Genomic DNA, 20,302 nt, shown 5'->3' on the forward strand with positions numbered 1-20,302 from the left:
TTCTTGATGATATGAGTATTACAAGAGTTTATCTACCACGAGATCATAGAGGCTAAACCCTAGAAGCTAGCCTACGGTATGATTATATGTTGTCCTACGGACTAAACCCTCCGGTTTGTATAGACACCGGAGGGGGCTAGGGTTACACAGAGTCAGTTACAAGGGAGGAGATCTACATATCCGTATTTCCTAGCTTGCCTTCCACGCCAAGGAGAGTCCCATCCGGACACGGGACGAAGTCTTCAATCTTGTATCTTCATAGTCCAATAGTCCGACCAAAGGATATAGTCCGGCTGTCCGGAGACCCCCTAATCCAGGACTCCCTCAGTAGCCCCTGAACCAGGGTTCAATGACGATGAGTCCGGCGCGCAGTATTGTCTTCGGCATTGCAAGGCGGGTTCTTCTCCAAATCCTGAATATCTGCTAAGTAGTGTCCGGCTCCCATAAATGTTAGACTTCTTGGCTTCTGTGCCCAATAAGGGCTATCTTCCACGCGTCGAGCGAATGCGAGGAGCCAGGGTGTTTTTACGTTCGCCCCCTAGCCAGATAAATAAATCTTCTATCAAAAGGGATGGGGATTCTTAGATCCAATCCACACCATCCTCCCACGGCGAGAATCCATCGGAGCATGCTTGAAAAAATCCATTCCATCATGGCCGGCCACCGCAGCTCCTCCTCCCGCTCCCGTAGCCCTAAGCCCGGTGATTGGGAGAAGTGTTCCGTCCCACACAGCCGATTAGTAGAGTTGTAGACCCAGGTATTTCTCCCTCTAGCGTATATGATCCCCGTCTGAGCCGGGCTCGCCACTTATAATGGCGGGGAGCAAGAGGAGAGCTTCCCCAATCCCTCTAAGGGGAGCGGGTATGCCTTGTCCCTTACTTATTAAGGGGACTCGGATTTCCAATCCATCCCTTCCTCCGCGGGCTCCTGGAGTTTTACGGCCTCCAGTTGCATAATTTCACCCCTGCTTCCATATTACACATCGCCGGTTATGTTGCCCTTTGTGAGCTGTTTCTGGGCTGCAAGGCTCATTTTGAGCTGTGGAAAAGGCTATTTTGCCTTGTTCCCCGCACACAGAAGGGTCACTTTATCAGGTGGACGGAGCCGAAATATGGCGCATCGCTGAGACCGGATACCTGTCCGGTACTCCGAAGAAGACGTCCGAAGACTGGCCTTCAGAGTGGTTTTACATGGAGGACGTCCCCCTTCCAGACCCTATTCGGCGGGGTCTTCCTGAGTTCAACAATGCTCCTCTGAAGAAACGCCGAAGCTGGCGCCCACGGAGCCCCTAGGGGGAATACAACGGAGAAGTCCTTTACCTGATGAACCGGATCAAAGCGCTGGCTCAATGGAGATTGACAATAATCGAGGTTATGTCAATATGCATAATGCGGGGGGTGCAGCCGCTTCAATATCAAGGGCACCCCCTGTGGTGTTTTAACGGGGAAGATGATGCCACCCGTTGCGGGCGCAAGGGACCGAACTCCGCTGCTGCCTTAGCAAAAATTCTGTCCGAGTTGTTCAAGGGAGAGGAAGAGGAGTTCATCCATATTAAGCCACGGGATGGATTCTCCATGTACAACCCTCCAAGCTGGGTGAGTTGCACCTCTTTACTCCCAACCTTCCCACATTCTTCATCATAGGTACTCACCTTGCCATTTCACGACACGAACTGCGGAAAGCTGTAAGGGAGGTCAACAGCCCACGTCCACAACCGGAGGACCCTGATCGGGCCCTCGATCCCAGACTAGAGGAGGATCCAGACATATTCGTGGAGCTGATAGACATGCAATTCTATCAACTGAGCTGTGACGATGCCATGGTGGCCATAACTGCCGACTATCCTGGACTACTCCCTGCGTCGCATGTAAGAAAAACCAAAATCCCAACTCCAAAAAGGATCCCCTTTTATGCACCTCACCTATCATACACATATGGTGTTTTACAAGGAAGGTATTCAGGACGCCGTGCCAAACCCGCAGCAACTTGCCAACAAGAGGCACCGGAGCCGGGTAGGCCAAAAAGGAAGGCGGTCAGGACGGAGACGCCGACACAGAGGTATGACGCAAAGCCTCACTCCGTGGTTGTCGTCTTTCTTAATATATAATGACGTCCATGTTTCTTAGTAGAAAAAACGCTCGCCGGACTCTATCCGGAGCGGCTGCCGATCACGCCTCGACCAGTCGGGCTCCAGGGCCGGACATAGAGGCGGAAGCTAACGCGTGGCAGACGCCGAATGTTCCTCCTACAGAGGATGCAGGCAGACTATCTGCTACAAATTCCAAAGTGGAGAGCGCCATGAATCACAGGCGTCGCCAGGCCGTACTCCATGACGCTTGTTTCTCACCAGAGGCATTTGATGCCTTCAATTCCAGAGACGCGTACATCCGTGCTGCTCAAAATGGTCTAGCCAGAGCCATGGACCAGTATGTAAGGGATATACGGGTAAGCAAATCTCACGATTATATGTATCAGTAGCCCGTGAGACTTGAAATAGTTGACGCAACTGATTCAAGGATCATTATTTGTGCAGGTTCTTACAGAGAAGAATTCCCAATTGTCTCAAGAGCTGGAAGAGTGCAAGGCCCAGTTAGGGGCCGCTGTTGCCACATTGAAGGAGTATGAGAAGGGTCCCTCTGGTAACACTTGTTTCCATTGCAAAGAATACGGGTGCTAGGTAGTATGCGACATATATGCAAATCTAACAATAGATGTTGCAGGTGGCCCCGGAGTGGATCCAGAGGCCGTGGCGGTGAATGCGGCACGTGATGATCGACAGCGAAATGCTAGCGAGCGCGTGCTTATGCGAGTCAGGCAGGAGAAAAATGATCTCCAAGACGCCAATATCCGACTGGGCATGGAACTGAAAGATGTCCGAGCCCAGCTTGTGGACTCTGTGAAGGAGAATAAGCGGCTTCGGCGCGTCATTTTTAGTAAGTGCTTGATCGAACTTTTAAAGGAGTTCGGCGAAGAAGCTGGTTAACAGAGTTATATCTGCAGGTATGCTGACGGGTCGTCCCGCGGAAGAGATGCCTGGGTCTTCGGGTGATCTTCTACCAGAGCTCTCACAACTGCACAAGCAAGTTCGGCAGGTGATGTAGGGTATTGCCCAAGCCTTGTGGTCGTCCGCGTCCCAGCCAGGAGGCATGGGGGAGCTTATAGAGAAGCTCAAGGGAGCGCGGTGGCGCTTCCGATTATGGAAAATATTAGCCTGCCGACAAGGTGCAAGGGAAGCCTGTGCTATGGTGAAGATACGATATACCAAAGCGGACCCAAACCACATGGCCGAGGTCGGACCTGTGGGGCCCGATGGGAAAGAGATCCCTGTCAGTTTAGTGTATGATCAAGTACAATTAGCCACAAAGTATTCCCAACAGGATTGTAGGCTAGACAGCCTGTTGGATGGTATAGAAGAAGAATTTAATCAGTCTTAGCGACCGTGTAATTCAAGTGACATATGTAATGTCCCTAGCCAGATTGTAAATCATTTGTCATGGCGGACCTTTTCGCTTCGACCTCTCGACCCGATAGTCCGGAGTGTATCCGAATACCCGCTTGGTTATGTAAAAACCGGGGTATGCATGGAGACCAGGCGTAGGGGTCATATGTGCTTGAACAGACAAGTACCCAACTAGTTATGTTATATTACATGGGTAGTAAGAAACATCTTCCAGGGAGAATAGTTCCGTTAAGGGTTCCTTTCCCTGGATACACATGCCCTAATGTGCATGTCCGAACTGCGAAAACAGGTGCAGGATATAAACATCTAGGGGCATGTTTCAAATTAGATAAAAGTCATCTTTTATTCACCGACCGAATATTCCCTTAAGAACTCTAGCTTTCGGCTTCACCCAGTCTGAGGTACACATCCGGCTGAACCGACAGTAACAATTGCAGAGGTGCTCCCCTTATGCCCTAGCCGAACTAACGGGAACGTAGGGCATAAATACAAGAGCCAGGCAACCCAGCTTGGCCAAAACTTAAGTCATATCGATGCATATAATGGCGAAAAAGGTACATGCGGAAGAATAACACATGTGCGGGGCATAAAGCCCGAAAAAATGATTAGATCAAGCTTCTATATAAGAAGCCCCCAGGTATAATGAGCGCGGCTAGCGCGTCAAGATTGTGTAACCAAGACACAAGTATAGCCTTTAAGGGCCTTGAAGAGAGTAAAGAGGGAGAAAGAGAGAAAAGACAGATATGCAAAAAATTGACGAAGGTAAGGAGACGAACATAGAGTCCGGCACTAGACGTAGAATATTCGGAGTCTGGTTGCATTCCATGGGTTTGGCTCGAGTCGATTATCCGATGCATCCCGCAGACGGTATGCTCCACCGGTCAGAACCTGGTCAATAATGAAGGGACCCTCCCATTTGGGCTTGAGCTTTTTCTTTTTCTTCTCCGGCAGGCGTAGAACTAGTTTGCCAATGTTATAGGTTTTGGCCCGTACTTCTCTACTTTGATACCTTCGAGCCTGTTGCTGATAGAATGCGGGACGAGCCTTTGCCACATCGCGCTCCTCCTCCAGGGCGTCCAAACTGTCCTGCCGATCGAGCTCGACCTCTTTTTCTTCGTACATGCGCACTCGAAGTGAGTCATGAATTATGTCGCAAGGCAGAACCGCCTCTGCATCGTACACCATAAAGAACAGTGTGTATCCGGTAGTGCGATTTGGCATGGTCCGCAACCCCCATAGTACGGAGTCGAGCTCCTCTACCTAGTGCGTGTTTGACTCCTTTAAGGACCGCACTAATCTGGGTTTAATGCCGCTCATGATAAGACCATTCGCTCGCTCGACTTGACCGTTAGTTTGCGGGTGATAGACAGAAGCATAATCGAGCTTGATGCCCATGTTGCTGCACCAAAGTTTCACCTCGTCAGCTGTAAAGTTCATGCCGTTATCAGTGATGATGCTGTCGGGGACGCCATAACGGTGTACGACCCCGTATATGAAGTCTATCACCGGTCTGGATTCAGCCGTTTTGACATGTTTGGCTTCTATCCATTTGGTGAATTTATCCACCATGACCAGTAAGTATTTTTTCTTATGGGTTCCCCCTTTAAGGGGTCTGACCATATCAAGCCCCCAGACCGCGAAGGGCCAAGTAATGGGGATTGTTTGGAGAGCGGTAGGCGGCATATGGCTTTGGTTTGCAAAAAGCTGGCAACCGACGCAATGTTGGACTAGATGCTGCACATCTGCCCGGGCCGTCGGCTAATAGAAACCTGTATGGAAGGCCTTGCTCACACAGGCCCGGGCTGCGGCGTGATGGCCGCCGAGTCTGACTTGGATTTCTGCCAAAAGCTTCCGCCCTTCCTCTTCGGAGATGCACCTTTGAAGGACTCCAGTAGTGCTTTTCTTATAAAGCTCTCCCTCGTGAAACTTGTAGGCTTTAGATCGCCGCATAATGTAGTGTGCCTCGTTTTGGTCCTCGGGTAGTTCCTTCCTGGTTAGGTAGGCCAGGAATGGTTCTATCCACGGGGCGATGACGACCATTATTACGTGGGCTGAAGGTGTTATATCGATGGCAGAGCCTCCAATCGTGTCAGAGTGTTCGGTATCTAGTGTTGTGGCCGGGTTCAGACTATTGTTGCCGGTGTCCCCTTTCCATACCACGGATGGCTTAAACAGTTTTTCCAGGAAGATGTTAGGTGGGACAGGGTCGCGTTTAGCGCCGATACGGGCGAGGATGTCTGCCGCCTAGTTGTTTTCCCGAGCCACGTGGTGGAATTCAAGCCCCTCGAACCGAGCTGACATTTTGAGGACGGCATTGCGATATGCCGCCATTTTCGGATCCTTGGCATCGAAGTCTCCATTTGTTTGGGATATTGCGAGGTTTGAGTCCCCACGCACCTCCAGGCGTTGAATGCCCATGGAAACTACCATCCGGAGACCGTGTAATAGGGCCTCGTATTCGGCTGCGTTATTGGAGTCTGTATACAATATTTGGAGTACGTATTGCACTGTATCTCTGGTGGGGACGTTAGGACGACGCCAGCCCCCAGACCGGCCAGCATTTTAGATCCGTCGAAGTGCATGATCCAATTGGAGTATGCGCTGTACTCTTTAGGGAGTTCGGCTTCTGTCCATTCGGCTACGAAATCGGCCAGTACTTGCGACTTAATGGCTCATCGTGGTTTATATGTTATGTCGAACGGGAGGAGCTCGTTAGCCCATTTGGCAATCCAGCCCGTGGCATCGCGGTTGTTTATTATGTCATTGAGTGGTACTTTGGAGGCCACCGTAATTGAACACTCTTGAAAGTAGTGTCGTAATTTCCGGGATTCCATGAATACCGCGTATGCTATCTTTTGATAATGTGGGCACCGTGATTTGCATGGAGTGAGGACGGTGGATACATAATATACCGGCTTTTGAAGTGGGAATTTATGTCCGTCCATCTCTCGTTCGACGACGAGCACTGCGCTTACAACTTGGTGCGTTGCCGCTATATATAATAGCATTGGTTCGCCAACATTTGGCACGGCCAAGATTGGGTTGGTGGCCAGGATGGCTTTTATTTCTTCCAGTCCGGCCGTGGCTGCGTCCGTCCACTCGAAGTGTTCGGTGCGCCGACGAAGGCGATAAAGGGGGAGTGCCTTTTCTCCTAGTCGGGAGATAAAGCGGCTTAAAGCCGGCACACATCCAGTTAACTTCTGGATTTGCTTGAGATCAGTTGGGATAGCCAACTGCGACAGAGCCCAGATTTTGGCTGGATTTGCTTCAATTCCTCTGCTGGAGACGATAAAGCCCAGGAGCTTTCTGGCGGGTACGCCGAAAATGCATTTTTCCGGATTGAGCTTAATGTCGTATGTTCGGAGATTGTCGAACGTGAGCCTCAAGTTGTCTATTAAGGAGTCGACGTGTCTGGTTTTAATGACCACATCGTCGACGTATGCCTCCACTGTTTTGCCGATCTAATTTTCAAGACATGTCTGAATCATGCGCTGATATGTTGCGTTGACGTTTTTGAGCCCGAAGGGCATTGTATTAAAACAGAAGGGGCTGTATGGAGTGATAAATGCCCTTGCGGCTTGGTCGGACTTCGCCATCTTAATTTGGTGGTAACCGGAGTATGCGTCGAGGAAGCACAATGAGTCGTGTCCTGCGGTAGCATCGATAATTTGATCGATGCGAGGGAGGGGGAAGGGATCCTTTGGGCAAGCCTTATTAAGTTCCTTGAAGTCGACACATAGGCGCTAGGATTTGTCCTTCTTTGGCACCATCACCAGGTTTGCTAGCCAGTCCGGATGCTTTATTTCTCTAATGAATCCGGCCTCCAGTAATTTGGCTAGCTCCTCTCCCATGGCTTGTCGCTTAGGTTCAGAGAAATGCCGAAGAGTCTGCTTGACCGGCCTGAATCATTTTAGAATGATAAGGCTATGCTCGGCCAGCCTGCGTGGGATTCCTAGCATGTCTGAAGGATGCCAGGAGAATATGTCCCAATTCTCTCACAGGAACTCCCGTAGTGCGGCGTCTACGACGGGGTTTAACTGTGCCCCAATGGACGCTGTTTTTGTGGGGTCCGTTGGATGGACTTGGAATTTTACTATTTCATCCGCTGGTTTAAAGGAGGTGGACTTGGATCTTTTGTCTAGTATCACGTCGTCCCTGTCCACTGTGGAGCGCATCGCGGTTAACTCCTCCGCCACAAGGGCTTCGGATAATGCCTCGAGGGCTAGTGCGGCTGTTTTGTTCTCGGCGTGGAGTGCTATGTCTGAATCACTAGCTAGAGTGATGATTCCATTGGGTCCGGGCATTTTGAGCTTCATGTACCCGTAATGGGGTATGGCTTGAAAAATCATGAATGCCTCCCTCCCTAGAAGGGCGTGGTATCCGCTACTGAACGGGGCCACTTGGAATGTGATTTCTTCGGACCTGTAATTCTTCGGAGTGCCGAATACCACATCTAGTGTGATTTTCCCAGCGCAACGTGTCTCCCGACTAGGGATGATTCATCGGAAGGTCGTGGTGCTTTGCTCAATACGGTTGCCGTCTATTTCCATTTTTTGAAGAGTCTCCTCATAAATGAGGATTAATCCGCCGCCGCCGTCCATGAGCACTTTAGTGAGCCGAAAGCCGTCCACAATTGGACTAAGGACCAAAGAGGCCGGTGCTCGAGCTGTTTGGAATTTAGGTTCGTCACTAGCATTGAAAGTAATGGCCGTGTCGCTCCACGGATTTATTGCTGCTATGTGGCAGACTTCGGCAAGGCTGCGGAGTGCTCGCTTACGCCTATTATTTGAGGCAAAGGTCTTGAAGACTGTTAATACTGTATTGTTATCCGCGGGAGGGTGTTCTGGGGTGTTTTGGATGAGGAGATCCTCACCGCTCTTGGCCACCTGCCGGAGTACCCAACATGCTCTAAGGCTATGTGTTGGTATGGTATCCGCTGTACTATGAATTTTGCAGGGCCCATTAAGCCATCCCTCCAATACGGTTCCACGCCCTGTAGTGGGCTTTTGCTTCTTTGTAATTGAGTCAGGCGACTTATGAGAGTGCACCCTTTTAGTTCAGACTGGGGGTTTTGTCAGAGCCGGATTGTCCCAAAATTGTGTTTGGGTTTTCCAGGCGCTTTCCATCGCACAGTATTTCCGTACTATGGCCGCCAAGTCAGCGAAGTGTGCTATGTCACGGCAACTTATGGCGTTGAGGATCCCCGTGTCCGTGCAATTGTTGAAAAAGAACGAAATTGCGTCTTCCTCGCGACAGTCCTTGACCTTGTTCATTACAAGGAGGAATCTGGCCCAATAGTGATGTACTATCTCTTGGGGCGCTTGCCTAATGTGGGAAAGAGCGTTTGTATCTCGGTGGGTGGGTGGATTTAAGTCCAGACCTTGACCCAATCTGAGATCCCGGGGTAGGGGAGTTTCCGATCTTGGAAGTTCGGGCTCCGGGATGTTGCTCCGCGGGTTCGGTATGCGACCTGATTCTAGGTCCAGGGTTAGGGCGATGTCCTCCCGTGAGCGGGTATCCGGACATAGTTCGTCCTCAGGATAGACAGAGAACCGCCGCGTTGCTCCTCCACCACAGCTATTTGATGGGTGACCGGCGGAGAGTTAATCTCCCTTTGGTCGGGTTTAAGCCCGATCTGATCATAGTCCGTAGCGACTCCTAGAGCGGTGATGCGATCCAAGATCTCGTTCAAAGAGGAGAGCTCCATTGGGTCCATCTGCTTGGCGAATCTTGAGCCGATGTGGAGGCTATTTTCGATGACCTGAGAAGTCATCGTTGGCGCAACGGCCGAGCGGGCGGTCATGACAAAGCCGCCTAGTCGGAGAGTTTGGCCTACAGCCAGGGCTCCCCCAGAAGTGATGTTGTCCTTGACAACGAGACGAGCCATCCCCCTTATGGTGACAGCACAGTGGAACTCTCAATGAAAGCACCAATGTCGGTGTCAAAATCGGCGGATCTCGGGTAGGGGGTCCCGAACTGTGCGTCTAAGGCGGATGGTAATAGGAGACAAGGGACACGATGTTTACCCAGGTTCGGGCCCTCTTGAAGGAGGTAATACCCTATGTCCTGATTGATTGTTCTTGATGATATGAGTATTACAAGAGTTGATCTACCACGAGATCATAGAGGCTAAACCCTAGAAGCTAGCCTATGGTATGATTATCTGTTGTCCTATGGACTAAACCCTCCAGTTTATATAGACACCGGAGGGGACTAGGGTTACACAGAGTCGATTACAAGGGAGGAGATCTACATATCCGTATTGCCTTGCTTGCCTTCCACGCCAAGGAGAGTCCCATCCGGACACGGGACAGAGTCTTCAATCTTGCATCTTCATAGTCCAACAGTCCGGCCAAAGGATATAGTCCGGCTGTCCGGAGACCCCCTAATCCAGGACTCCCTCACTCAACTTCGACCAGTTTGACATGGTAATCCTACAGGCAGTCAGGCTCTGATACCAAAACTATCAGGACCCCGATCCTAAGTCACACCGATCTAGCATGTAACACATCATATCACTTTGCGGCCTCACACACAGTATCCCCACGGGTGCCACCTTACCTGGCCCGGGACCGTTTGTGCCTTTTGGCTCACGTATATGATAGTGTCGCTAGCAATCATATGAAAGAGAACCCGGGTCGACATGACTAGTCATGAATCCAAAGTGGCACTAACTTATAGGGACATGCATACATGACCCAACAACGAACGTGTCGGTCATCAACGTATGAACCCAAGTCATAGCAAGCTACAAGGACTTTAAGGAACAACGCGTGACATTTCCCCGAAGGGACAGACATAGGAATGAAGAAGGACACATGCCGGCCCGCCTGAGTGTTCCGGAGCAGTAGCAGCTACCATGGCTCAGTGGAAGCACTAGGAGATATTTCCCGGTAAGAGAGGCTACTAAGAATAAACAACTAGGTTATCGGATCCCACACATACCAAGCATTTCAATAACATACACACAATATGATCAATATGTGCAAATACAACATGACATCACAACAAAACTCTACGACTCAAAGTATTTATTCATTAGGCTCCGGGGAGCCAAATATTACAAACATGGGTCTGATGACCTAGCATTCAAGTCATACAAGCAATAAGAACATGCAGAAGCTTAACTTGTCTGAGTACAGACAACTGCAAATGAAAAAGGCTAAGAAGCCTGACTATCTACAAGACCCTGCCGAGGGAACAAGATCGTAGCTGAGGTAACAAGCTAAACGTCGAAGTCCACGCGGAACTACTAGTGAGACTGAAGTCTCTCTACAAAACATAAGTTAGAAAAACGTGAGTACAAATGTACCCAGCAAGACTTACATCAAAACTAACTACATATGCATCTGTATCAACAAAGGGGGTGGTGGAGTTTAACTGCAACAAGCCAGCTTTGACTCAGTGGCTATCTTGTACTACGATTGCAAGTAACTCTTTTGAGGTGGCACACACGAGTCCACATATTCACGAAATCAATACACCAATATGGATCCGCTCCCGTCTTCCTACGAGAACGCCATCCATAGCACTCACGCTTATCTTGCGCGTTTTAGAGTATCTACTTTCACTTGTCTATGAACTGTATAGGCAACCAAGTAGTCCTTTACCGCGGACGCAACTATTCGAATAGTTTGATAACCCTGCAGGGGTGTACTTCTTCACACATGCTCTCACCACTTATTGCTGTTTACACGACATGAACTCGGCAACCTTCAAATGGAAGCCCAGCGAGGGTGTCGACCACGACCTGACTAATCACACAAGTCCCCAGTCCAGGTTTATCGCCTATTCGGGTTCCATCCGCAAGGAAATCCGGCCGGGGTGTCCTCAACGGCCCCAAACGATCTGTAAAGGGTTCTTGGGTCATCAAATGGGCAACTCGGTACACCGGGCCACATGCCTACCGCATCACAGCCCACCCCTCGGGTCAGCGCTGCGCACGGCCTCCAGCATACTACAAACACCAGAAACTACTTGCAACTCCTGGACAGAGGACGTGGGAGGTTAATAAGTCGAGAGGGTCCATTGGTTTCGGGCCCAACACGTGGTAGTAGCTGATCTTAAATCACATACATAGATCTCAGTTCCTAAGGATGGTTCAATGAAAAACCCACCATGTACTCCTAAATTGCCTCTCATCAATACCTTTACCAAATTGTGTTCACACACTTAGCTCACACATAGTAGGACATGTTCATCACCATCCCAATTCATCCCTGATGAATCGGACCTGACTCAGCTCTAAGAAGTAGAAGGCATGACAAACAAGCATGAATGAGTAGGCACATCAGGGCTCAAACAACTCCTACTCATGCTAGTGGGTTTCATCTATTTACTGTGGCAATGACAGGTCATGCAGAGGAAAGGGGTTCAACTACCGCAACATGTAACAATTGAATCGTTGTTGTCCTAATCTAGTAAAAGAGAGCAGGAGCGGGAGAGTGGGATTTTGTCGGAATGAACAAGGGGTTTTTTCTTGCCTGGCACTTCTGAAGATAGTATAGCTCTTCATCTATGTCAACGGTCACAACGTCAGAACAACGTCCACTGAGAGGGTACAACACCGGCAAACAGAGAAGGAACACAATCAATGCAATGCAACAATATGATGCATGAAGGTGACATAACAATATGCTGTGATTGAGCTAATGCAACTAGCAACGATTTAAATGAAGTTGGTTTGAACTCAAGGTTCAAAATCAAACTCCATAAGTGGTTAGTTAAATGCCATTTATTTGATTTCACTTATGAAGTAGGTATAATTTGCTTGTACATGCTTGAAACCAGTACCAATGGATAGATTGGATTTTTCTGATAATTTTTCATATATAAATCTTTTCAATCTGACTTATAGATTATTTTCTATGATTTTTAGAAGTTTTAACTATTTTCTGGAATTTCCTGGATTATTTTTAATCCAAAAAAGGTTAACTACGTCAGCACTGCATCACTATGACGTCATCAGGTCAACAGACCGATCCCAGTCAAACCTGTCACAGCCTGATGTTTGGTCCTTTCTTTTTCATTTGTTTTTCTGAGATTTTTGCTTGAGTTTTTTTTCCGTGGCTTTGTGGTCTGGAAAATGAAGAAGATGCCCTCTTCTTTATTTCCAGAGTGGCTTGTCATCCTCAAACCCTTCCCTAGATCCTGCCATTCTCATCCTAGCCCAACCCCAATATTCTTTTGCTTGAGAATATTCCTTTTTCAATTAAAGGAATAACTCAATTTGCCCTAGGTTGTGAAGCAACCTATATTTCCATCACTCCTAAAATTTCCAAAAAATTCTAATAAATTTTTTGGGTCATATCTTCCTCAAATATGGCAAAATATTTCATTGGTCATGTTTCCCATCATGCTCAATTAATTCCTTTCCTATTCTGTCCTGAATGGTAGTTTGTGAAGCAAGTGCCATTTATCTTTGCCCAATTGACCCCAAACTTTTTGGACACCTTTTCATGTCCAAATAATTGCCTCATGACAAAATTCAACTTAATTTGCCTAGTAAATATACCTGAGAAATTTTTCAAAGTTCTTGTCTGAGGGAATTGGTTGTGAAGGAAGTACTAGCTAGGTTAATCCAATTGAGTTGAAGTTTTGCATGGTCTTTAATTTTATCAAATCAAAGCCCTCCTCAAGATTGGAGCTCATGCAATGCATCCATGTGAGCTGAGCATCAATTCTTTGGGTTTGTCAAAATTTTTAGTTAATGAAGCAAGTATATTTTATCTTGCTCCATTATGTCTGAACATTTTCTTAGGCCTTCTCCTATGCTTATAACCTAGCTCCAAAAAATTTGGGCTCATTTCATATAGCCGTTTTCCCTCAGGAATTTTCTCAAGTTCCTATTCAGAGAGGACCATTATGAAGGGAGTACCACTTTGGCTTGTCCAAATGGTCTGAAATTTTTATGTCACCTTCATATGATCAAACCATTCTGCCATGTCCATTTTTAGCCCAATCCATTACTCCTAGTGAGTGCTACTTCCTGTTTTGTATTTCTGTCCAGTTTGGTGGTTTCTACAGCAACCACTAGCTAAACTCCTTTTCTTGACCTGAAACCTTGTCATCTTAATCACCTTAGTGATTGATCAAGGCCAGTCAAATCTCATCCTTGATCACCACGCATGTGAACCACAACAAGTTCCAAACACCTTGTCGTTCCTTTGTATTCTTGTTACCTGTGAACACACCAGGGATCACTATGCTTGTTTCTCTCCCTCTTGGCTTTCTCCTTGCTGTGACCTACCGTGCAGACATGGTCAACTGACCTGGGTGCAGCCGCTTGCGCCAGCTCATGCGGTGACCATCGCCCTGGCATGCCATGGACGCGAGCTGAGTGTCGTTTGCTTTGGTCCCCTCCTCCTCCCATCGTCTTCGCGCACGTGAACATGTCTAAGAGCTAGCCCGCGTCGTCGTTGTCCCCTTGGACTCCTCTTCCCCTCCAACAGGGCTTTAATGGCGCTCATCGCCACGCGTCCACGGGCGTGCTGTAGCCGACCGTCGTCTTCTCCTCTGTTGGCTTCTTCCTCTTCTTGTCCCCGAGCTCCGCCTCGTCTCCGTGAGCTCTGCCACTCGTCCGCGCCCTCCCTCGTCGCCTTGCCACCCCTCCCCGTGACCCTTGTCCACGCGTGCTCGTCGCCGGAGCACAGACACGTAGTCGCGTGCGTGCCACCTCACCCCCTCGCCACTCGGCTATATATAGCCCCTTCCCGTGGCTCCCGAGCACTCCATCGCCTCCCCCTCACTCCCAGAGCCCCGCCTAGCCACTAGCCCGAGCCGGAGAAGCCCTCCTTGCCCTCAATTGCCACCATGGCGGCCGCCGTCCTCTGCCTAAATTGGCACGGTGCCGAGCCCCTCCGTGCTTCCCATCGCCACCAGGGACCTCCTCTGACCCCACGGAGCATCCCCGCCATTTCCCCTTCCCGGACGACCCGTGGCGCTGTGCCCTATTCTTCCCGAGGCCGCCTTCCGCCCCGACCAGAGGTGTACCCGCTCCGGTCATCCTCGAGGTCTGTGCACCACCGGGATAGATGCACCGCTTCGTCCTAAGCATGTTAGTGTGCTGAGCTCCGCGGGAGGTGGCCGGAGCCGCCGGCAACCGCCGTCGGGCCCCTCTGCTCCTCGACCGAGCACGAGCAGGAGGAAGAAGATGAGGCCCGCCCCCTCGAGCCTGCCAGTGGGCCCGCAGCCACACCTCTCGGCCTCCAGCGCGTTGACCCGGCCCAGCTGACGTGGTTAAGTTGATACGTATTCCTCGGAATACGTCTTCCTAAAGAGAAAGCATATTCTACCTCTATTCTGGACAGAAATACGTTTTGGCTGCAGCTAGGCGTATCGCAGGAAATGCTTTTTCTGTTTTAACCCCGTCGGCCGAAACCTCTAGTTTGTGAACGTTCATCAGTTAAGAGCAGAAATGAATAATTTTTATTTCTTTTTTGCCTAACGAACGAACGGTCACAACTCCACAACTGTAACTCCAAATGAGGTGATTCCAAAGCCTACTTCTTCGTTTTGTCGAGCCCGTTCTATTCCCACCATTTTCAATATGGTTTGACATACTGGAAATGAACTTTATACCCTTTCCCCTAATCAGCCCCTCCGAGAGAGAATCTTTTCCGGTGAGTCTTTCTGTGGCTTCACCGCACCTCTTCCCGAAGCCTTCTTGCACTCCAGGCAAGCCACAACCACCATTTGCATGACAGCCATGCAGTAGCATTGGTTTTCAACTTGAATCTTCAATAATTGTCTGTTTCTTTTGCTACTGCTGTCATTATTTTGGTTATGCTTATGGATCAGTGGTTACCGTCATGCTATGTTTCTTGCACTCTGTTCTTCATGCTAGTATTACTTTAATATTGGCCATGCTTGGTAGTAGTACATGTTGGTCATGGTCTTCGGTGCATGACTATTGTTTGTTCCGAGTACCATTGTTATGCATGTTCTTCTACACCCAGTTGGTTAAATGCTTGCATGGTAGTTTTATCGTTATGATATTGCATGGTATTTATTGTTGATGCTAGTGGTCATGTTATGCTATGAGTAGTGTTCTAGTTGTGATACTCATGCTCGTCATTATGCCATGCTCAGTTGGATATGATTCATTGTTGATATGGTTGGTAGTTATGTTGTACCCCCATGCTTATATCATGCTCATGCATTGTAGTTGCATCATGTTATTTTTTATCATGGCTTAGCATATTGAATTCAAGTTTAACCGGATTAAATTGAACTTGAACAACTGTTGGCTGAGTCATGGTGCCAACATATCGAGCTAACCATTGCAACCACGCTTACCTTTATGGGAGGTCCTAGCTGGATCTATTGTCATGCCTCTCGCCGGTGCCTCTAACTAGGGAAGGTTATGGGCGCGCGCTACCCTGATTAGGTAGGCGGACATAAGCCTTGCGAGCCCGAGTTTGGTTATGTGCACATGTCCCCGTTTGGGACCGTTTTTGTTTTGCCACGACGGTGGCCGTTGGTGCCTTTGGTAGACACGGGGACACCCAGGACTTAGCCCAAAGGGGAGTTGGTCGGAGTGCCCGGGAGAGTGTCATGGCGGTAGATCGGTTTTGTCGGAACACCATAGGTCCACACGTATGGGAGTGCGAGGCCATGGGTTCCGTGGTGTGGGTAAAGTGCGCTACCTCTGCAGAGTGTGTGTGTTAAATCTATCGATAGCCGCGCCTGCGGATATGGGCCCAGTTCGTAGTTGGCCACACTATGGGTCAACAGTAATAATAATAATTTGCTTAATAACAACCCCGAGTTGATGATGAAAGAAGTTGGTTGGTCTTTATTGTGATTGCGAGAGGATCACTGTGGTATCGTGGATACCGAGTTGTGGATATTTGTGGTATTATGCGAGAGTCAAGGGTAAATATCAAGCTCCTTGTGGTCATTAATGATTACTACAGTATTGTAATACCAAGCTTGATTGGATCCTGAGATGATCATGTGATGTCCGTGATGGTATGTTAACGCATGTGATGGTTACGAGGTAACCCGAGCAGAGTAAGTTGGTGCATGCTAATGTCATCATGTTGCATGCTAGTATCATCATGTTTATATGTTCATGCCATGCTCGTACTGTTCTATTTGTATCAAGTTGTACATGCCATGTTGATCTGATGGTATCATGTTCATCCATGTTTAACCAATAAGTGCCATGCTGATGTCTGTCTTGATTGTGCTTGGTTGTTGTGAGCTTGCAAGTACATTAATGTACTGACCTGGCATGTCATGCCAGTTTGCAGGTCATGCCAGATTTGATTGCTTGTTTGCCGTGGATTCCTTGTTTGCGAGCTAGGATAAGGATTCCTGGCAGAGTCCCTGCGGATTGGAGTTCACCACCGTCGTCGCTGTTCCGCTGCCAGTAGTCATTCCACTGCGTCGTGTTTTTCTGCTGCTTGCATGGAGCCACCGTGGCATGCGTAGTTTCGCAATGCCGATGTAACCCCCTTGTACCCATATAGATTGTAATAAAGAACTGATTTGTTCTATGCTAAGAAGTGTCGTATTCCAGAAGACTTCTCCTTGATCTCTAGGCTGGAATACGGGGCATTCCGGTTTTTCTGAGCCGGGGTGCCACAGGCTTGGTATAAGAGCAGGTCTGGCTGTAGGATGCCCTGGCCCGTGCGAACGTTAGAAATAGTAGGATAGACCCCAATTGATTTGTTGCACTTGATTGTTGCATTTTTTTGTTGCATAGCATGCATATAGAATATTATCTGGTCGCTTATAATTGATCTTGTGAGTGTAGGTGGCATCGGTTTTGATCCAGTACCTGCACCCTCCTTCTTTGCATGCTTTCTCTTCGGTGTTTGGCATCATCTCTGTCCCAGCAGAGTGATGCCCTGGTACCAAGTGTTCCAGACACCATTTGCAGGAGTTATGCTCAGGTATCGCGTCGATATCTTTCCGCCACCCACCCCTATCTTTTCGGTGATAGACTTATCTCTGTCCTGAATCGTACTCTCCATCTCGTCCCTTTGGCAACCCTTACTGATCTTTGTTATCAGAAAAGGACAATGCCAACCAGCCTTTCTTCCCCCCCCTATCCTACCCTGTCATTCTATTTCTTTGGATGTGTATGGTTTCCTTCCGTACGCTTGATGATGATGTGGTCATAACCTTTGTTTCTCGCTACATGATCACCAAGTCCTTCCTTGCCTCCATATATATCCAGATCCAACCGGTGTTCAGCCAGCACTTGGTGTAGCCTTGGTTACAACCACTCCTTCCACACGCAGATTCACTTTCGTGCACACCATCACAACATAATAGACCGCAATACCGGAGTTTGCGTGAGACTTGTGTGCTTAGGTGTGCATGCATATTATTGTGTAAGTAGCAGTAATATGTGATGTTGCTTGATTATTTATATTATCTGTATGCTGTGTGCTTTTGCTTTCGTTGTTTCCTTTGCTTCTTTCTTTGGTCCTTCAGTGTGGCATTATTTTCCCCTTATTAAAGTTGCTCGTCAACTAACACCGGACCCGAAGAATCAGCAAGGAATTCAAATACTTGGAAGCTTAGATAAATGAAACAGAGTTATCATCAGACTGCAGTGAAATTTGGAATATCTCATCTGAATGCAAAAGAAATCCTGGATGGACAGTCAGTATCATGTTTGTATTAGCGTGTACTCCTTCCAATAGTACGGATAATCAAGTTTGCCTCAGGGTACACTCTTCATGACAGAAATGATGAAATCAGCAAGAAGATAAGTTATGTGCAAGACCAACAATATAATCTCAGTCAAAGAAAGGAGGATAGTCCAGCATGAAAGTAATCAACCGCAGAAACATTAAGATGGTATGCATATGTGGTAATCGGTCCGCATATCATAATGAGAAGCTTTTGCAGCACGAAACCCAGTCTTCCTCAGCAAGATACTCTCGTTGTTTTCCAGCATAAGCCATCCAATCGTCCTCAGTACGGTACTGGTGCAAGATTGTACATTGTGAATTGACAGCAGATGGCAGGATCAGATCCGCAACAGTTGGTCAGAAGCAAGAATCAGTCAGAACACAAGTTTGCCTCAGGAATCAGATTCTCAGATATATGTGAAGGAAGCCAGATATATGCCTTAGTGTGACAAAGGATTATGAAGATTGACGATAGCAGTGAGCTCTGTACAAGTACCTATGAACCTGGAATATGATCCTGACGAGCCCTTGTCTTCTTTTCTCCGGTAACGGCACCACGCCTATGTTCTAAGCTATTTTGGCCGACTGGGGTGGATGCCGACTTTATATTTCTCTATTCAACAACTGTCACGGGTTCTGAGCTACTTTCCGTCCGTCTCATACATCTGTTGAGTTTCTTTTTATGACAGTGTCCCTATGCTCTAAGGTGCTCTTCAGCCGTCTTAGGGAACTGCCCCTTTCTTCTTATCAACACGGTCTCATGCTCTGAGCTGCTTTTCGGTGGTCTTGAGCTGTGGTTGAGCTATTTCAGTGATGTCCCAGGTCTGAGTTGTAAAGACCATTCTGGTGGCTACTGATTTATTTGCAGATTTCCTGCAAGGGTTCAGATGATCATTTCCCTATGGTTAGAACTTGAGAGGTGATGAACTTGCCATTGAAACAATATTACCATGTCAGGATATGAGAATAAAGGTACGCCTATCAGAATGTTGCACCCGACAGAACCTATGGTCACACAAAGAAGCAATATTACCCCGCTCTTTCAACCAAGGATCCAGATCAAGGAAACAATAATGAAGGAGCAAGACCAGTGGTGCAGATATAAAAATGGTTGCGTGAACCATGTGGTGCCGGGACCCCGGACGGTCTAAGTCAGTATTGACCGCCATGGATACTCACTTAAGGGGTCTACTCAAATTTTGGCAAGGAACCCATATCCAGACAACCCACTCAGTTAACTGCATATGCTCAAGTTTGTTAGTATCGAATATCTAGGTTGTCAAGTCAGACCAAAGGTCAATTCAACAGTCTGATTCTGGCGACTATGGTAAAGCATCACACAGCCTACTATCCCCATGGATATACCGACATAATGAATGATCAGTATGAGGAATAACTATCTCGAAGCATGTGCCCTCACTTATGTGAATCACCGAAGGATAGCCTGTCTGGAAGAAATTTTTCTGCCAGAGCCATGGTCAGTCAAGGATAAGGATATTATCATATAAGGTCACAACCCTTATTTTGACCCTGACAGGAAACAATCATATATTCGGTATGAATTTGACGCTCGACACAGTGGAGTCAATCAGGATGGTTCAGAAATTCCCGCGATAAGTCAGAGTCTGTCAAAAAACGGTTATGTCTCAACTCTCTGTTTGGAACCCGAAGAACCTGCATTTAGTGGAGAAACCCAATGCAAGGAGTTAGAGCTTGGGTGTTCATCAGGAAAAATCTGTCACCAATTTATGGAAGGTTGTCAAGTACAAACACAACAATTGGTAATCACTCTCGGATTTGTGACACGGGCATGTATTTCAGTCATGGTAATCTCAGATAAGTCAGCAGATATGAAAGAATTGGAGCCAGTATAAGCATGAAAATGTGAGGTAAGATCTATCAGGATGAGGATACTGTGAAGCCTACCACCCCAGAGACAGACAACCAGTCAGATAAAATCCATTGGGAACAATCAATAAAGGAAAAAGGATACCTGAGTTGGAAACGGTTTCCTTAAGTCAGATATATTCACAACTTGTTCCTTGAGCAACCAAATCTCGAGGACGAGATTTCTTTAAGGGGGGAAGAGTTGTCACAGCCTGATTTTTGGTCCTTTCTTTTTCATTTGTTTTTCTAAGATTTTTTCTTGAGTTTTTTTCCTGTGGCTTTGGGGTCAAGAAACTGAAGAAGA

This window comes from Triticum urartu, chromosome 4A (assembly GCF_056163025.1).
Source record: "Triticum urartu cultivar PI428250 chromosome 4A, HENAU_Tu73, whole genome shotgun sequence".
Taxonomy (NCBI): Eukaryota; Viridiplantae; Streptophyta; class Magnoliopsida; order Poales; family Poaceae; genus Triticum; species Triticum urartu.